General features: G+C 44.8%; 1 pseudogene; it reads right to left on the bottom strand.

Annotated features, from left to right (window-relative positions):
* Positions 1 to 119, bottom strand: LOC111731119 (annotated as a pseudogene).
* Positions 120 to 16,152: the final 16,033 nt, after the last annotated feature.

The following is a 16,152-nucleotide window of genomic DNA, read 5'->3' as shown; positions in this document are numbered from 1 at the left end:
CGCCTATAGCACCTGGTCTTCCTAGATGGTCTCCTATCCAAGTACTAACCAGGCCCAACTCTGCTTAGTTTCTGAGATCAGACGGGATTGGGTTTGTTCAGGGTAGCATGGCCGTAGACTGGATATATATATATTTTTAAATCAATGTTTCCATTTTCTTCAGATGAATACCCAGAGATCTAATTGCTGTGTTGTATGGTAGATCTATTTTCAGTTTTTTGAAGATTATTCATATTGTTTTCCATAGTGGCTGTACCAATTTGCAGTCCCACCAAAAGTACACAAGGATTCCCTTTTTTCCACATCTTCGCCAATACATGGTATTTGTTGACTTTATGATAATAGCCATTCTGATTGGTATGCGGTAATATCTCATTGTGGTTCTAGTTTGTGTTCCCTGTGGTTAATGATATTGAGCATCTTTTCATATTTCTGTTGGCCATCTGTATCTCTTTTTTGGAGAAATGTCTCTTCGTATCCTCTGCCCCGTTTTTGATCTGATTGTTAACTTTTTTTTATTATTGAGCTGTATGAGTTCTTTATATATTTTTGTACATTAACCCTTTATTGGATGTATCATTTGTGAATACATGCTTCCATTGAATAGGTTGTCTTTATTGGATATATCATTTGTGAATACATGCTTCCATTGAATAGGTTGTCTTTTTGTTTTGTTAATGGTTTCCTTCTCTGTGAAGAAGCTTTTTAGTTTGATGAAGTCCAATTTATTTATTATTGCTTTTGTTTCCCCTGCCCAAAGGGACATATCCAAAAAGATATTACTCAGATTGATATAAAATAGTTTACTATCTATGTTGTCTTTTAGGAATTTCAGGTCTCACATTTACGTCTTTAATACATTTTGAATTTATTTTTGTATATGGTGTAAGGGAGTGGTTCAGTTTCTTTATATATATATATATCTGTCCAGTTTTCTCTTTGCTACTTATTGTAGAGACTGTCTTTTCCCCGTTGTATATTCTTGCCTTTTTTTTCTCATAGATTAATTGACCATATAAGCGAGGGTTTATTTCTGGGCTCTCTATTTTGTTCCATTGGTCTATGTGTCTGTTTTTATGCCACTGTCATATTGTTTTGATTACTATAGCTTTGTAGTATAGTTTGAAATCAGAGAGTGTGATACCTCCTCTTTGTTCTTTCTCAAGGTTGCTTTGTCTATTTGTAATCTTTTGTAATTTCATATAAATTTTAGGATTATTTGTTCTAATTCTGAGAAGAATGTCGTTGGTATTTTGATAGGGATTGCATTGACTATGTAGATTGCCATGGGTAGCATGATCACTTTAACAATTTTAATCTTTCCAATCCATGAGCCAGATACTTTATATACTGGATCACATATGGCAAGTATGACTACAAGTGACACAAACTTCAAAGTACCAGTTGCTTAAACAAGAAAGGCATTTCTTTCTTATTACATACAGGATGCCTGAGGTAAGCAGGACAGAGCCAGTGTGGCAGTTGCATGTGGTCAAAAGTCCAGTTTCCTCTATTTTCCTGCTTTGCCACATTCAACACATAGCTTCCACTTAGTGGTCTAAGATAGTTGCATTAGTGCCAGCTACTGTGCTTGCATCCCAGCCAGTGGGAAAAAGGAAGAGACAAATAAGGGTGCACCCCACACTCAAACACACTTCTCAGATGTTTCTGGACAGCTTCACTCACATCTATGGCCAGAACTCAGCCATGTGGCCATATCTAGATGCAAAGAAAGTGGAGAGATGGACTTTCTATTCCAAACACTCATGTTCCCTATTAAAGTTCAGGGTCTCTATGATAGAGGAAGGAGAGAATGGACAGTGGAAGGCACTTAAGCATCTCTGTTACACATATCTAATTCTAATAACTTCTAATAATTTCTAAAGTTTAAATCTTATTTATACATTTTTTGTTTAGTAGCCTGATCATGCAATGTGAAGATCAAAATTGCATGTAGTGAAATCTCTCTCTCCCTCTCTACTCCCCAAAGGGCCAGCAATTCTCAAAGTGGGTCCCAGGACCAGCCCAGCATCAGAGAGGATTTTTAAAAATGCAGCTATCCAGGCCTCTGCCCCTGTCTGGGGGTGAGGCCAGGAATTAGCATTTCAGCCAGCCCTTGGGGTTTCTGAGTCAACTAAAGCCTGAGGCAAATGTATATGTGCCTGAAGACACCCGTCTCATTTGTGTCAGTCGAAGCCCACTCATTACTGATAGTGCTGCTTCATTGGGCAGCATGCAGGATCACAGACAACTTTCCTTCTTTAACAGCTTGATTGAGACATAATTCATACCCTTACATTTCACTCACTTAAGTGTATACCACTTAAATGTATTCAGTGTTATACGTCCATTACCATAAGTAGTTCTTGGACACTTTAGCCATTCTTCCTTATTTTTAATTTAATTTTTGACTAGTCATATTCAAATGACTCAAACATTTTAAGAAGGCCTCCCTCCATGCCTGTCCGAGCCCCGCTCAGTAGCTCCCACACCCAAGTAACCACTATCTTTGGGGCTTGTGTTTCCTTCCAAATCTCTTGTTGGTAAGCAGCAAGTTGGACATGGACATGTGTTCTTTATTCACACACATGGATGAGATCAGACCGCATTCTCACAATCTTGCACTTTGCACCTTTCCTTAACTCTTTTGTTTAGTGACAGGACTCACCTGACCAACCCCTGGGGGTCTCAGGGGCTCTATTGGTGACAGGTCCGTTCACAGCAGGAGCAGAACCAATGAGGCCTCAGACATCCCCCTCGCAGGGTTTCTTCCCACAGGGTCAGTTCTGGCATGCCAGGTAGGTGGGGGATGGTGACATCCCTTCTTCCACGCTTTTCTTCCACAATTCTTAGCCCAGGCTGGGGTCCTTGGGACTCTGACATGCACTCCACTATGGCGCCAATCTGTTACTTCTGTCCCACTATGGAACTGTGAGCTCATCGGGGCTCTGCTGGGGTCTGTGTGGGGTGTGTCCTCTCAAATCTTTGTTGAATGACTAAATGAGTTAGTCTTTCCCTGTAGCCCTAGCAGTAACTCTAGACTTTGGGCACTTAATGCACTTCCCAGAGCCTCAGTTTCCTCCTCAGTAGGATGGGGACTACAATCTTCACAGTGCCGTGGTAGGATGCATTGAGAGACAGTCATGGGACTGGAGAAGCAGAAATGTTTTCCTCTCCCTCCCTTCTCAGAAGAGAAAAAGTAGCCTTGAGCACAGATGGTGCTCTGTCAAGTTTAGTATTTCTTACCCTCAAGTTCTAGGAGCCTAGTTAAGCCTTATAGCCCTGATTATGCTCTCATGATTCCTGGCTGGGCACCAGCAGGGGGTGCAGTGTAAGGGGCCAGGAAAAGGGCCTGCAGTGCAGGGGACTTAGCTTGGAGAGGGCCTAGGACTTAGCCACGGGAGTGTGGAGAATTTAGCTCAAGATTTTGTTGGACACAGGCAACCAAGACAAAAACACTCCATCAAAATTAAACACTTTTGTACATCAAGAGACACTATGAAGGGATTGCAAAGACCATGCACAGAATGGGAGAAACTATTTGCAAATTACAGATCTGACCAAAGTCTAGTGCCCACAATATATAAGGAACCCCTGAAACTCAACAGCAAATAGACAAGCAACTGGATTCAAAAATGGGCAAAAGACTTGAACAGACATTTCTCCTAAGAAGATATACCCAAGGCCAACAAAAATGAAAAAATGCTCAATATCACTAACCTTGGGGAAATGCAAATCAAAACCACTTCACACCCATTAGGATGGTTAGAATCACAAAAATGGAAAACAAGTGTTGGCAAGGATGTGAAGGAACTGAAACCCTCATATCCTGCAGGTGGGGATGTAAAATGCTGCAGCCACTGTGGAAGACAGTCTGGCTGTTTTTTAAATGGTTACCATAGAGTGAACTTATGACCCAGCAACTTCACATAGGTATATACAAAAATGTGCACATGGATGTTTATAGTAGCCAAAAAGTGGAAGCAATTCAAATGCCCATCAACAGGTGATAGATAAATAAATTGTGGTCTATCCATACAATGGAATGATATTTAGCCAAAAAAGAAATGAAGCTCTGACACACGCTACAATGTGGATGAACTGGAAAACATCATGTGAGTGAAAGAAGCCAGACACAAAGGCCACATAGTGTATGATTCTATTTATATGAATTGTCCTGAATAGGCAGATCCAGAGACAAAATGTGGGCTAGTGGTTGTCAGGGTCTGGGAAAGGGAATGGGCAGTGGAGAGTAACTGCTTGATAGGGTCTTATTCCCCCACCCGCTTTCCCAAATGTTATTAAAAGGAAAGTAATGATGATAAATCTCTAGAAGTCAATTGTCTGGGATTTTACCCTCAAAAATGTGGCTTTTGATTTCCAAACACATGCTAGAGTGTATGAAGCAGGTGAGAAGCTGAAATTCTAAACTGTTCATCATCCGACTTTCCCCAACCTGTGGTCTGTCTTTGCATCCACAGTAATTGCCTGAACAGCCACTATGGCTCCATTCACTGTAGCTCTCTGAGCTCTTCTATATGCAGCAATTGCAGAACTGGAGCAGCTCCATTAAGAGCTGCATCTCCTGTGTCAAAAGCAAGAACATGCTTGTCTAAAGCAATAGGTAAGCCCTATAGGTGTTTAATTTGCATTAGCAACTGTGTCCTGTGTGAGGCCTCCTGGACCACAATGAGAACTGTGCTGATGCTGAAGGGGATCCAGAGTGACATCAGCCTCAAAATCAGAATTATTTATATCCACATTGACCAGGGCCTGGCATTTGTGGTTGCATTGTCAGCATTTTTTGTATTGTCAGGTACCAAGTCCTTGTATTTTTCAGCATTATCACCATATCCTAGTCCAACAGCTAAAGCTTCTTGAATCTAGATAAGACAGCTAACATCTTTGAGATACTTTTCAAAGAACTTAGCCTGTCACTGCTCTGGATATTTTCTAAATTACCTGTCTTCAATCTGGTAGTGTCTGGTTTTATGATTTTCAAGCCAAACAATAAAGTTTCATCTTTGAATTTGAAGCAGCAGATCAAGGTAGTCCAGGGCCACCAGCTCTATAGGGACGTGGTCCCACTTGTCCTCTGGTCCCTGGGATTCACCGGGGGAGCCAGGTCTTCTTTTGAAGTGATGAGAATGTGCTAGACTTAGTGGAGATGGTTGCAAGAGTCTGTGACTGTGCTGACAGCCACTGGATTGTGTGCTTTAAAAGGGGGTGATAATGGCCCCACTGCCTTGGGATCTGATTGGTGTTATTCATTCACACAGTGTGAGGGACCCCTGCCTCTATCACCAATGCTGAGCATGGCCGAAGACAGGCCTGATGACCAGTGGGGTGTGGATTTGATTGGTGGGGACCAGGCATGGACTAAGTAGTCAATCCAGCTGCCCCAACCCGGGCTGTGACATAGGCTGACAGCGGGTCTTGGGAGGGAAGATGTGACCCAGCACAAGTTTGATCTAGGGGTGGCCGGGGGGCTCAGGATCATGAGGTCTTAGCCTTGTGGGACTTCAGTGACTCAGCCTCCTTCATTCTGGCCTGGGCTGCTTGCTCCAACCAGGCAGACATCCACTCTGTCACCCTCATGGTGACCTTGGGGATCAGCAGCGCCATGATATAGTATATAGATGGGAAACTGAGGCCTGAGGGTTCAGTTTGAGGCAGTGCCCCCAACCTAGGTGTGGCCTGGAATGGCCCAGGGGCTGGACTTGAGTCTAGGTCTCACTTCTCATGGTCACTGTCTTGGGGCTAAGACTCTGCTTCATGGGGTCCCAGGAAGGATGAGATGGCTTCATTACCCAGCCCATTCAGCTCAGACCAGCTCAGGTCATGCTGGGGGGAGGGAGATGCTAGAACCAGAGGGGTGGGTCCCCTAGCTAGGACCTGACTATTTGTCAGGGGAGAGACAGATGCAGTGCTGATGGTGATTTTAGGGTAACAGGTGGCAGACGGCTAGGAAATGAACTGACTGGGGGCCTGGACAAGCCACTGCACCACAAGCCTCACCTTCTCCCTTGGTAAGCAGAGATGATATTAAAAACACAGAACCCTTTGTGGCCAGGCACTGTCTGGCTTGTTGAGTCTTCCCACAGGTCTGAGAGTAGGCACATACTTGGTTCCTGATTTACAGAGCAAATGGCTGGGCCCAGTCATGGGCATAGCTGGCCTGTCTGCTCTGTGGGAGGGGGTCGTCCACACTGTGTCCTCCATAAGCATGAGAGAAGCCTCCCTGTATGTGCGTAGTCACATGTGTGGAGGCCAGGAGGTCTCATCCGGGCAGCTGAAGGTGCTGCTGCACTCTGTCCCAGACCCAGGACTCACAGCTGGAACCTGGGCAGGGAGGGTTGAGAGGCCCTGAATCAAAGGGGAGAGGCTGAGCTCACGCCTAATAGAAGACATGGAAATTAGAGCTTGGCTGGGATGCCACTTTTCTCCAATGCAAAGTCAATTAACATGCTCTGCGGGCGAGGCTGCATGTCTGATGGGGGTAAATTGGTACAGCCTCTCCTGAGGACGATTTGGTAAAATCTATCACAATTACAAATGCATAAACTGCTGCCCCAGCAACTGGTTCAGGGGTGGCCACACACATGCAGCACACAGTACTGCTGTGGGACAGCTATGGTTGCCATTGATAAATAACAGAGGTACAAAGAGAAAATGAAATTCACCAAACAGATGTAATTACTGCTGATATCTGGTATATTTTCTTGCAGTACTTTTCTCTGAGATTATTCTTTTATTTGCTGTTTTAACAATTGTTTATTGAGCTTCTGCTATACGCTATGCTTTCTTGTCCCCAGAACCCAGTGCCGAGTGTATCAGTCCGAGCGGCGGTAACGGATGGTCTCAAAGCCCAGGGTTTAGGATAAGGGTGGGGGAATGAAGAAGTGGGGGGTTTAGGGGTAGGGCAGGGGTGTACCCAGGCCCTCTTGGTAGAAACTGATTGTTTCCAATTTTGGCCTTTTTGATAACTCTGAGATAAACAACTCTAGGCCTATATCTTTGCTTTCCTCAGGGTAGATTCCAAAAGGGGGTCCAAGAATAAGAGTAAGTGTGAGAGTTTGCCAAGCAGCTCTTCTGAAAGGCTGTCAGACCAACTAGCCTGCCTTCTGGGCCCCTCTGCCAGCACCAGGCCTTATTGTTAAAGCAAGGACCACTAATTGCCACGTGAAGATGCCTTCTGATAGTTCCTGCTGAGACCAAACTGGGTTCTATGCATTCTGTTACCTTTTGTCTGAGCATGTCCTCTGCTCTCTTTCCTTTTGGGATTTGGGCTTTTCCATCCACATTGAACCTGTATTGCCTCACACGAGCTTTTTGGATATTAATGACAAGCCCCCTTACCTTCCATATCTGCTACAAATCTTTTACCTCAAGTGAGTGCCTGCCTTTCAACCTTGTTTCAGAATATTTTAGATTTCATCAGTTTTACTTTTCCTCTGTAAGACTCTTCCCCTCTCCTAGCCCTACATTTTTCTTTTTTTTTTTGTCTTTGTTGAAATCTAATAGACAATCAGTTGCTTGTATTTACATTGTATAGTTCAATGAGTTTTTTTTCACTTACAGTTGGCATACAATATATACCAGTTTCAGTTGTATAGCATAGTGATCAGAGATCTACATAACTTGCAAAGTGATCAACCCACTAAATCTAGTACCCCTCTTCCCCCTTACATATTTATTACATTATTAACCATTTCCTCATGCTGTACTCTACATCTCCATGTCTATTCTGCAACTATCCATTTGTACCTCTTAATCCCTTTGTCTTTTTTTTTTGTCCCCACAACCCCTCTCCCATCTAGTATCCCTCTACATATTCTCTGTATCTATGAATTTCTTTCCATTTTTGTTGTTGTTGGTTTTGTTCTTTAGATTCCACATGTATGTGAAATCGTGTGGTATTTGTCTTTCTCTATCTGACATTTCATTCAGCGCAATACTCTCTAGGTCCATCAAGGCAATATCTTTTTCCATCCTCCTCCTTTAAGTCTGTGTGCATCTTTTAATGTGAAGTGAGTCTCTCGTAGGCAGCATATGTAAGGGTCTTGTTTTCTTATCCATTCAGCCACTCTATCTTTTAGTTGGAGCACTTAATTCTTTTCCACTTGAGGTACTTGTTGATAGGAATGTAATTATTACCATTCTTTATTCCTGTTTTTGATACATGTTTTTGTTTGTTTGTTTGTTTGTTTTTAATTAAAGAAGTCCCTCCAACATTTCCTGTAATATTGGCTTGGTGGTGATAAATTCCGTTAGCTTATTTTTGTCTGAGAAGCTCTTTATCTGTCCTTCAACTCTAAATGATAGCTTTGCTGGATAAAAGAGACTTGGTTGTAGGTCCTGGGTTTTCATCACATCAAATATTTTGTGCCAAGTCCTTCTGTCCTGAATAGTTTCTTTTGAGAAATCAGCTGCCAGTCTTATGGGTGCTCCTTTGTAGGTAACTGACTACTTTTCTCTTGCTGCTTTTAAGATTCTCTCTTTGTAATTAACCTTTGCATTTTAATTATGATGTGTCTTGGTGTGGGCCCCTTTGAGTTCCTCTTTCTTGGTACTCTCTGAGCTTCCTGGGGTTGTGTGTCTATTTCCTTCACCAGGTGAAGAAAGTTTTCCATCATTACTTCTTCAAATATATATTCAACTTCTTGTTCTCCCTCTTCAGGTATCCCTACAACACAGATATTTTTACCTTTAATAGTGTTCCATAGGATCCTTAAATTATTATTATAGTCTTGGCTTCTTTTTCTTGCCATTCTGATTGAGTGTCCTTGACTTCCTCATCCTCCATATCGGCTGTTTGATCCTCTTCTTTATCCACTCTGTTGATTCTCTCTCATATACTCTTCATCTCAGATAACGTGTTCTTCATTTCTGACTGGTTCCCTTTTATAATTTCCATTTCCATTTTTATGTTTTTTATCTCTTTGTTAAAGTTCTCGCTGAATTCATCTACACTTCCCATAAGTTCATTGAGCATCTTTATAACTAGTGTTTTGAACTCTGCATCTGTTGGATTGCTTGACTCCATTATTTCTGGATCTCTGTTCTGTTCTCTCATATGGTTTCTGCTCCTTTGTCTTCCTATTTTGGCAGCCTTTCCATGTCTGTTTCTATGTATTAAGCAAAGCTCCTAAGTCTCCTGGTCTTATTAGTGTGGATTTGTGTAGGTGTCCAATGGAGCTGGTCTTATTAGTGTGGATTTGTGTAGGTGTCCAGTGGACCAATCCTGAGAGGGGTTTAGCTGTAGGCCAAATTTAGCCCCAGCCCGTGCCATTCTGGGGCCACCTGTGAAGATTCAGCAAGCAATCCACACATGTTGTGCTTATAGTTGCCTCAAAAGGCCACACCAGAAACTGAGGCCAGCTGCCTTCAGTGTGAGTCTAGGCGCTGCTCAGCAAGGAGAACCTGACTCGCTGAGGACACAGCTAGAGGTGGCTTGGGTGGGACCGTGAGTTGGGGGAGGCGGAGTTTCAGGGAATTCTCTGGGCAGAGCAACCTCCGTTATCCAGTATGATGATGTCACAGCTATGGCAGCACTGAGTTCACGCACTGGGAGTGGAGAGGGCTCCGCAGAGGAACAATGGATACTGCCGGCACTTCTGTACAGAGTGAGTCTTGCCTTGGCCCTTACTCCAACGACTCAGTGTCCCACTGTAAGTCCCTGGTGCCCCCTGAGCGCAGTTCAACCAGCACCGATGCTGAGAGTGAGCAGGTCTGTCACCACAAAAGTCCGCTCACCGATGCACCCTTTTAGGAGGCATCTGCTGCTGCCACTTCCAGAGCCTCCCTCCCGCTCAGCCACTTGGGATCGGGCAACCTCGCATCCTCGCCCCATCCTACCTTCTGCCGTTGCAGAGTGATTTTTTGGATTTCTCTCTAGTTGTATGGCTTGTTTATCTATATCCTAGGTGATTTTTTCTTGCTGTTTGCTCCTCGTTTTTGTCACAACTTTGATTTGGTCGCCAGAGGGATGAACAGAACCTCTACCATCTACGCCGTTCTTTTTCTGCCCCAGCACCCCATTGTTCTTGTTCAGAAACTGACACACGCATACATCTGATGAATGTTCGAAGCAAGCTCCCTCTGGGTGGGACAAAGCCTCCCTAGGACCTGGAACCCTAGTTCTGTGGCCTATTCACTGCAAGCCCTTGTAATGCAAGACAGGACAAATTTCCCCAAGTGACGGGGAGACCAAGCCCTGCACTGAGAGAAGAAGAGGGTCCTTTGGTGAAGAGTGAAGAAAGAATTCAACACACATATCAAAGTTAGGGTCAAAAGGAAAGTCTATAAAAAAGGGGTTACACTCCACAGACAGAGTGTGGTTTCCTCTCAGAGGCAGAGAGTAAGAGGGATAGTGTAAGAGACAGACAGAGTAAAGGCACTGAGAGGGACCCTGAGCATTCAGAGAATTCAGTTTATATGTCATTCTTTAATTCCCATTTCTTTTGATATGTACATATCGTGAGAAAGGGGAAGAGTATGTAGTGTGAAAAGGTAAGAATACGTAGAGTGAAAGGCCTGCTGGCAATTTCCTGCCTTTAATCCATAGGTTCCCCATGGTTTTAGCCACAGGGAATAACACTTGGTTCCTGTCTCCCCTTCACAGCTGTGGAGAATGGGCTGTTAGCAATCCCAGTAGAACTCTTCCTTTGTTCTGAAGGTGTTGTCCTGGCCTGGCTGCAGGGCTAATCAACATATTGCAGTCTCTGAATGTGGCTTGATTAACATTTTAATTCTCTTGCCTCCTCCCTACATTACTTGGGTAGCTCCCTTTTCCACTCCAGGACTTGGTTTCTCCATCCATTAAAATACCTGTTTTGCTCTTGTCTGCAGTTGTGCTGGCCTCCACCCATCAGCTTCAGGCCCAAGGCTACCCTGCTCCATTCCACTCCCACCCCAGCTCCACATCCTCAGAGATACAGACCAGAGCCACGTCATGTCCATGCAGCACATGCTGCCCCACTTTCCTTATCTTGTGACGCTAGGGCTCGGCTCTGGTCTGACTATTCCTGTGGTGCTGACATGGACAATGCCCCTGGACTGAGGCTGCCTGGAGTACCCTGCTGGCGCTCTGTGGGGGCCAGCCCTATTTCAGATCTTTATTTAAAGCAGAGGATGCTTCAGGTCATTGGTGCCCAATTATCTTGCAAAATGGCAATTCTATCTCTAAGACTGATAAGGATTTGTTCATTGAATGGTCACTGCTGCGGTTTATTAATCAATGACTTCATTCCTGGATGTGCAGTTCACATAAAACCTAGAAAAACAGACTTCATAGCCTGACAGCCCGCGAGGGTACCATCTGTTCCCTTGGCAGGTATGTGTAGAGTGCTGAGCCTGGGAAGGTGGTGTTAGCATTTAAGGAGCACCTTCTGTGTACCAGGTTATCTGGGACACTCCCAGCCTGCTTCTCCAAGGCCAAGGTCAGGGTGTAGGTGGATTGATATCCCCTCGGTTTGGAGAAGCCTTCCTCTCACATCTGGTCTTGCCATCCACAGGAGGCATGTGCCCCAGGTCTGGCCCATTGGAGCATTCCAACCTTGTCCAGGAGGATAGTTTAAGGATGGGTACTTGACCTGTCAGCCAATAAGATTTGTCCCAGAGCTTTTCCTAGGGCCATCAATGGACAAGTAAGGAATGGAGCTTCCAGAGGCTGTGGGTGACATATCTAAGAAAGGTCAAACTGCACATGAAACCATCATAGAAGGAAACAGAGTTTAAAGAGGGGAGAAGGAAGGTTCTAGACAAATGACTGGAGCACCTGGATCCAGCCACACCTGAAACTGCAGATGTTAATCAGTTTTTCCACTAAATGAATCAATAAATTCACTTTTGGTTTAAGCTAGTTTCAGCTAGAGTTTTTTCACTTGCAAGAAAAGTGTCCTGAGTAATGTGCACTGTTAGAAGGGGACACAAATAGAATCGGAAGTATTCTTAGTTCTGAGCCCAGAGTCTGCGAGCAGAAAAGAGAAGCCACAGCTTGTCAGGTCCCAGCAGGCGACTAGTCCAGAAGACAGGTAAGGGGCAGAGGGGGCAGAAGCAGCAGCGCTTGAAAAGAGCATAGCAATGATCAACATGTGCTATGTATGCAGAGAGAATGAATAAAAAAGCAATGGTGGCAAAATCTCACAATTCTTTTGTTTCAAGTTTTTCAAAATAAAAGTTGAGAAAAACAAAAACAAGCTCATGCCAACCCTGTGTTAGCCACAGTGGGGTTTTGAGGGAGGTGCTATATTGTGTACCTTAAGGCAAGAGTTGCTGCCCTGCCCGCCCTGCCTGTGGAGCGCCTGTGGGGTACCTGTGGGGTGGCTGGGTTTTTGCTTCAGTTTGCATCTATCCCCCCATGGACCCACCATGTGCCTGTGACCTTGCGGAAGTGATTGGAATCCCAGAGGCTGGCCTCTCCATCTGTAAAATGTGGTCACGATTTCTACTTCATGGGGTGGTCTCAGTACCTTAAATCAGGACTATGTGTTAGGCTTGGACCAACCCAACCCAGGGAGTGACAGTACTTGCAGGGTGTTGGGGGACACGCCCTGTGATGGTATGAAAGGCTATCTGTGGTGTGTCAGATGGCTTCACCGTGTCCACATGGTATGTGGTGTCTCCAATCTGCTGGCTTTGTTTGGGAGGGATCTTTGTGCTGCCAGGAGTGGGAAAGCACAAAGTTGGAATGAACTGAAAAAGCTGAAACCTGGGCCTGGCCCCCACTTAGCTTCCTGGCCCCCACTCACATTGTGGGCTTGCAGGCCAAGCCTCTGTCCTCCACCTCAGAGGGATGCCTGAGGTTGGCATGTTGGCTCTTTGAACAGGCTGCCATCTAACATATGGAGGGACTCACTCCCAGACATTGGAGGAAGTAATATGTGGAGATAATGCACCCTCTACACACGTAACTAAAGGAATCCAGATGAGCCCTACTGAAATATGGAAAAAAATAAAGTCACTTATAATAAATTGTTCTGTCCTTGAGCATCAACATGTAAATGCTCAGGTCAATTCCTGGGGATAGGGTCCTTGTGTCCAAGATGAGGAAGGAGTAAAGATAGGGAATATATAAAATGAGCCATTCTAACCAAGATGCTAAAATTATCAACATTATGAAGGTTGAGTCATGAGGAAGGACTCCATTCTTATTCTAACTAATTAGAGAACTTAAACTTTTTTGAACTTTCCATTCCTGCATCAATACCTGAATATGCATCTGGACCTACAGTAACTCTCAAATTATCCCCTGAAGGATTCACAGATCCACGCAAATTAGTCTTTGAAGGACTCACATATACATCTACTTGACATCCATTATCCAGACCACTGGGACTGACCAGACCTCCTGGTACCCATCTTCTGGACCACTTGGCATTCATCATCCTGTCTGCCTGACATCTGAACTGATAACCATCTTTGGGTTGCTTAGGGTTAATAATAGAATGCAGGACTGATAATATTCAAGAACATATTTTTTACTTCTTTTCTTTCTTCTTCAGAACATTTCTGCATTTTTTGCCTAGCTGTGTTCCTAGTTTGCCAACTCTAAGACCTTTGAATAAATCTTTATCATTTATTTCTAGCAAAGCCTCCACACTCTTTTTGATTTCATTTAACAAAGGGTGTGTATGTTCGTGACTGTTGTCCATGTGAACGAACAGTGGACTGCTGCCACTGGAGGAGTCTGTCCCTGTGGCTGTGCCTCCTATCACTCTCAGACTTCCTCATTTTTGCCACCCTGCTGGTGGAACATGGTATCATGAGAGTTTTCATAGTTTTAATTCCCAAGGACGTGGGTCAGAAGTTAGGTAGAGCTATCTCTTGTCCAAAGTGCAGGAAAAGTGCACAAAAGCAAAGTATCTACTACTAACATTTTGGTGTGATTTTTCTCCTGTACACTGTCACTTTCTATTATCTCTAATCACTTCCTGTGTCATAATAAATACGAATAGCATTCGAAGCGTTTTATCATATTTGATTATGTAGGAATAACATAGTTTACTGAACCATTTTCTAATTGCTGAACATTTATATTATCCATGATGCTTATTGTAAACAATTCTTCAGTGAACATCTTTACGTACCACTGTCTGCATAGCTGGTGACTTCATTTGTGTAAATTATCCAAAAGGGGATTACTGATGTAAAAGGTGTGAACATTTTTTAGACCCTTGCTCTGTGAATTGCTTTCCAAGAAGCCTGTGCTAATCTGCCCAGTGAATTCATTTGAAGGCAGCAGGACAAGACAGGAGTGGTGGCCCTGCGGCTAGTGAATGCTGGCATGAGCTGTCAAGGCCAAGAGGTGAACATAGCCAGAATTCAAGGCCTCACCGAATGGTGGCCACCCTGGAGGACAGTGGATAGACATGTTGGGCCTGACATCAAACTAGAATTAAGGGGGGAGGGTCCTGACCCCATGGCCTGTCCATTAAGATGGAGTCCCAAAGAAGAAGGAGTTCACAGTCAGAGAAACTAGAGCTGAGGCTGAGATTGGATGGAGCATTTATTCAGCAAAGAGAACCCACGTTGATAACTTCAGTAGAGAGGTTCCACACCAGGAGTAGGTGCCAGATGCTGGAATGCTGAGTGAGCACAACGGGTGCTCTGCAGTGCCTAGACAGTAGCTTGCACTTGGGTGGGGCAGAAGAAAGCCTAGAGCTCAGTGGGGTGGCCACCTCAGGTGGTGCTCAGGGCCTGGTAGGTGGGAGGTGGCTGCTATGTGCTCACTATTCCCTCAGAGGGGTGCAGTGTGACCAGCTCTGGGGCCAAAGCCTTCTGTCCCCTCTGCCCAGTAGATATTGATGGTAACCAAAACCAGGAAAAGATGCTTTCTTCCCATTCAATCTCCTTTCAGTACCTCCGCCATCAACACCAGCTGCATAGACAGAGACGTTGATAAAATGGGTTCCAAGGGCCACGTATCAGCTTGGCTGAGGGCCAGTGCCTGGAGTTAACAAAGGCCAAAGTGCAAGGACTGGCCATAGGGGCCTGAAGGAGGTTGGATATTAGTGGCTGCAGGCTGAGAGACAGTTCAGGGTGGGCTGTGGGCGAGCCAGCTGGTTTACCTCCAAGTCTTACTGTCTATAGGTGTTGAGTTTGGGCAGGTCTGGTCACCTCTCTGCCGCTTTCTATCTGCAAATGGGGCAGGGCACATCTAGGACACCATGGGGCGAGCAAGAGAAGTCCTGTGAAGATGTAGCTTGGTGCTGGGCACATACCACATACTCAGTAGTGCTGGCATCATCATCATTACCTTTATTTCAGCTGCTTGACTTACTTGTGGCTTTACAACCCACTGGGCTCAGTGACCTGCCCGCATTTTGGATGGCTACTAGTTTCTCAAGATCCATAGGCTAAATTCCTGGGGCTTTAAAGAGAGATGAAAATGTGGAAAATGGCTTGTGTTTTCTCTTACTCATCCCTGTATTTCATGATCCATGCAGTCCTCTTAGACTACTTGACCCTTCTGTTTGCAGACCAACTTGAATCTGGCTCTGGGATGCTGAAAGGGGGCTTACCCAGCAGGTCTTAGGTGGTGGACACCAGCACCTCCTCCTGCGAGCACCTTCTCATGCCTGATCTACCTTTACTGAGTCCAAAAGAGACTGAGAAGCCAAGGGAGGCTATGACCCCAGAGAACATCAGGGCTAATGCATTGCTCCAGCTCCTGAATTGGCCAAAACTCCCTTGAGGTTGTAGGATGCTGTGAAAGTGTGCGGGTGCCCTTGGTACCTACCCAGCAGTTCCCCACCAAGACCAGTCTGCAGCCCCCCTCGCTCAGGCTGCTGAACAAGTGGGAATGACCGTTGAGTGTTAGTGGTTATTTCTTAGACTCTTAAAGAGAAAATGGAAATAAACTATTTCTAAGAGTTGTGTCCATTAAAAAAATTCTTGGGTCTTGGAGCTGAGTGGCATAGTTTGGGAGTGGTCCCTCAGGGAATGCTGGGGGCTGATGGCCTCTCCTCCATCTGGCCTGATTGTTCAGCAAGATGGTGGTGGGGAGCAGATTTCAAACACCTGTGCATCTCAAGATATCTGTTCTCTGGACCAAACAAAACAGGATATCAATAACTTATTTGATACGAGCCTGTTGAGTCTCCTGCAAGGACAGCTACCACCAGCAGACACATGCCTGCTACAGGGGGC

The sequence above is a fragment of the Pteropus vampyrus genome, unplaced genomic scaffold (genome assembly GCF_000151845.1).
Source record: "Pteropus vampyrus isolate Shadow unplaced genomic scaffold, Pvam_2.0 Scaffold349, whole genome shotgun sequence".
NCBI lineage: Eukaryota > Metazoa > Chordata > Mammalia > Chiroptera > Pteropodidae > Pteropus > Pteropus vampyrus.
Note: the sequence above shows the minus strand (reverse complement) of the source record. Positions and strands in the feature narration are given on the sequence as shown.